The sequence below is a fragment of the Leucoraja erinacea genome, chromosome 1 (genome assembly GCF_028641065.1).
Source record: "Leucoraja erinacea ecotype New England chromosome 1, Leri_hhj_1, whole genome shotgun sequence".
Lineage (NCBI taxonomy): Eukaryota > Metazoa > Chordata > Chondrichthyes > Rajiformes > Rajidae > Leucoraja > Leucoraja erinaceus.
In genome coordinates, this window is record NC_073377.1 from 151,414,247 (window position 1) to 151,418,955 (window position 4,709).

Below are 4,709 nucleotides of genomic sequence, written 5' to 3' on the forward strand. Positions count from 1 at the left end.
CCAGCACTCCAGCACTCAAGCAGTCTAGCACTCCAGCACTCCAGCAGTCCAGCACTCCAGCATTCCAGCACTCCAGCAGTCTAGCACTCCAGCACTCCAGCACTCCAGCACTCCAGCACTCCAGCAGTCTAGCACTCCAGCACTCCAGCACTCCAGCACTCCAGCACTCCAGCACTCCAGCAGTCCAGCACTCCAGCAGTCTAGCACTCCAGCAGTCCAGCAGTCCAGCAGTCCAGCAGTCTAGCAGTCCAGCACTCTAGCAGTCCAGCAGTCCAGCAGTCCAGCACTCCAGCATTCCAGCACTCCAGCACTCCAGCACTCCAGCAGTCCAGCACTCCAGCAGTCCAGCAGTCCAGCAGTCCAGCACTCCAGCAGTCCAGCACTCCAGCACTCCAGCACTCCAGCACTCCAGCACTCCAGCACTCCAGCAGTCCAGCACTCCAGCAGTCTCCAGCAGTCTAGCACTCCAGCAGTCCAGCACAGCCCCTGTATATATTTTAACCATATTTACTCACTGTTATTTACAATTTTTTAATATATTTACCTATTTACATATTTACTTATTATTTACCTATTACCTAAATATATTCAATTTTACTTCGAAAAGTTTGTTTCCTTTGCAATATTTCTTTAATCTATGATTATTGATTTGGTCATTGCGAATAATGTATCTTCGACGAATCTTAAGGTTAATTATTTCCTTCATGCAACTCTCCCGAATTTATATTCATGTACTGTAGAATCAGTTCATTTTTCTCGGGTTGGTAATGAGCATTGAGAGGTAGTAAATATAATTCCACCATCACCCTTATATGTCTATATCTCTTGTTTCCTTTTCCCCTGACTAGTCTGACCCAAAACGGCACCCATTCCTTCTCTCCAGAGATGCTGGCTATCCTGCTGAGTTACTCAAGCTTTTTGTGTCTACCCTTACATGAAATGTGCTCATTCTTCTTGCCTAGATAGTCTTTTTTATCTTTTATTTCTGAAGCACCGAGGGTTTTAATTTGTTCGATGGATGGGGAGTGCATAATTGTGGACTGAAATTTCACCCATTCTCTCTCTCCAAAGATGCTGACTGGCCCGCTGAGTTAGCCTAGCATTTTGTGACTATCTTTGGTGTAAACCAGCATTTGCAATTCCTTCCTGATACATATGGAGGTTTCGGGCTGGGTTTGGCCACGTTCAAATCATTTGGTGGATTCTGGGTGCAGGAGGTTTGGAACTGTCCGGGCTGCAGTCCAATGGATCCATGAGTGGACCATGCTTAGGCTGAATGACACAAGAGGGCAACCAGCGAAAGCAAATGCTTAACAAATCATAAGGAGGCCAGTGGTGGCCAAACTGAACTAGAGTGTGGATTACCGAGGAGTATTATTTGTTTTTTTCAGGGTGGCACAGTAGCGCAGCAGTAGAGATGCTGCCTCACAGCACCAGAGACTCAGGATCAATCCTGACTACAGGTGCTGTCTGCACGGAGTTTGTGCGTTCTCCCTGAGACCACGTGGGATTTCTCCGGGTACTCCGGTTTCCTCCCACATTCCAAAGATGTACAGGTTTGTAGGGTTAATTGGCTTCTGTAAATTGCCCCCTAATCTGTAAGATAGAAATAGTGTATGGGGAACGCTAGTTACTTGCTACACCTTCACAGCCTCATTCATGTAAAAGCACAAATAAATATACAATAATCCATAACGCTATCAATGAATTGTAATACATTTCTAGTTGTGTGGCATGGTGGTGCAGCAGTTGTGTTGCTGCCTTATTGTGCCAGAGACCTGGGTTTGATAAATTGTCCCCAGTGTGTAGGATAGTGCTAGTGTATGGGATCGCTGGTCGGCGAGGACTTGGTGGGCCGCAGGACCTGCGTCCGCACTGTGTCTCTAAACTAAACTAAATTAAATCCAGTCAATACTGAATGAACTCCAGAAAAACATTGGGTTGAATCTCATACTTATTGCATTTGCTTACTACACAGAAGATGGTTATTCGGTCAAATGAGTCTACACATTCAAGACACATCAATGTGCCATTCTTCCTCATTTCATGAAACCCATTCTCTCTCACATGTTCATCCATGCTACGTTGATTCTCCTGCCACCCACAAGCACCGGGGGAAATGTACAGGAAGTAGCCAATTGATTTACCAGCATATTTCCACTGTGGGTTTTCACTAACTGTGACAATAAACAAAACTGAACTAAACGTTGGGGATGTGGGAACAAACTGGAGCACATGGGAAAACCAATGTGGTCATAGAATGTGCAGGAAGGAACTGCAGATGCTGGTTTATACCGAAGATAAGACACTAAATGCTAGAGTAACTCAGCGGGTCAGGCAGCATCTCTAGAGAAAAAGGAATAGGTGACCTTGCAGGTCATAACCCTTCATTGAGACTGAAACTCGAGATGGAGGGACGGTGGGGAATAAACTAGAGGTGAGAAAAGTCCAAAACAAATCAGGGCTGGAAACTAATGACCTCAAGAGCTCAGAATGGTCCATTGTTGAGAGCGATGTAACAACAAGAGGGATACAAGGATGTGAACGGCGGAACTGGTAGGATGACTAATGTGGGGAAGTGGCGAGGGAGGGGAGAGGATGGAATGCAGGAATACCTGAAGTTACAAAAATCAACATTCATACCGCTGGGTTTGTAAGCTGCCCAAGCGAAATATGTGCTGTTCCAGGAATTTGTGTATATCTTCAGCAGCCATGTGCAAACTCCACATGGACATGTCTCCAACAACCCTCACCAACCTCTACGATGCGCCGTAGAAAGCATTCAATCAGGATGCATCACAGCATGGTTATGGGAACAGCTCCATCCAAGATGGCAAGAAATTGCAAAGAGTTGTGGATGTAGCCAAGGGCATCCACAAACCTGTTCAGACCTTGTGTGAACTGAACTAGTTTAATATCAGTGCATCTCACCATTAACTCAGGGAGATTTTATAGACTACTTATTTCCTTTGCAACAGCTAATGTATCTCATACCACCTGATTCGGTAATTTATGCCAGCCAATTCCTGTAATTGATTTCACCATGAGCCTGCTATTAGAAAAATTCTGCGGGTAAACAGAAGCAGAGGAAAGCATCCTGAGTAATCATCATTTGTGGAGGTGACTGATTTTTTTGGCCTTAATACATGTCCACCAGCTTGTTAAATGCCTACTAGGTACCTGGAGTCTGATGCAATGGAAAATGTCCTTGAAAGTCCCCCCCCAGCTCTTGCGTATTTAAATGAGTGGGCAAATGTTTGGCAGATGCAGTATAATGTGGATAAATGTGAGGTTATCCATTTTGGTGGCAAAAACAGGAAAGCAGACTATTTTCTAAATGGTGACCGATTAATAAAAGGGGAGATGCAGCGAGACCTGGGTGTCATGGTACACCAGTCATTGAAAGTAGGTATACATGTGAGGTTATGTTCACCAGACTGATTCCTAGGATGTCAGGACTGTCTTATGAAGAAAGGCTGGATAGACTTGGTTTATACTCTCTAGAATTTAGGAGATTGAGAGGGGATCTTATAGAAACTTACAAAATTCTTAAGGGGTTGGACAGGCTAGATGCAGGAAGATTGTTCCCGATGTTGGGGAAGTCCAGGACAAGGGGTCACAGCTTAAGGATAAGGGGCAAATCCTTTAAAACCGAGATGAGAAAAACTTTTTTCACACAGAGAGTGGTGAATCTCTGGAACTCTCTGCCACAGAGGGTAGTTGAGGCCAGTTCATTGGCTATATTTAAGAGGGAGTTAGATGTGGCCCTTGTGGCTAAGGGGATCAGAGGGTATGGAGAGAATGCAGGTACGGGATACTGAGTTGGATGATCAGCCATGATCATATTGAATGGCGGTGCAGGCTCAAAGGGCCGAATGGCCTACTCCTGCACCTAATTTCTATGTTTCTAACCTCCCTCTGAGGCAGAGAATTCCACAGACTCACCACTCTCTGGGAGAAAAACTGTTTCCTCGTCTCCGTTCTAAATGGCTTACTCCTTATTCTTAAACTGTGACCCCTGGTTTTGGACTCCCCCAACATCGAGAACATGTTTCCTGCCTCTAGCGTGTCCAAGCCATTAACAATCTTATATATCTCAATGAGATATCCTTTCATCCTTCGAATCTCCAGTGTACAAGCCCAGCTGCTCCATTGTCTCAGCATATAATAGTCCCGCCATCCCGGGAATTAACCTTGTAAACCTACGCTGCACTCCCTTAATAGCAAGAATGTCCTTCCTCAAATTTAGGGACCAAAACTGCACACAATACTCCAGGTGTAGTCTCACGAGGGCTCTGTACAACTGCAGAAGGACCTCTTTGCTCCAATATTCGATTCCTCTTGTTATAAAGGCCAACATGCCATTTGCTTTCTTCACTGCCTGCTGTACCTGCATGGTTACTTTCATAGACTGATGTACAAGGAGTCCCTTGAAGTTAGAGAAGTCAATGTTCAAACCGCTGGGGTGTAAGCTGCCCAAGCTAAATATGAGGTGCTGTTCCTCCAATTTGGCCTGTTGCTTATTTGGTTCATGAAGGCATCAATGGAAGTGAAAGTCCAAAGGTGAGCAGAGTCAGCCGCCGATGCTGCCATGCACATAATGTACCGAGAATCAAACACAAATTCTGCTCCTATAATTATTAACGCCTTCTGCCGAATGGTTAGCACGCAACAAACGCTTTTCTCTCTCCCTCGGTACACGTAAAAAT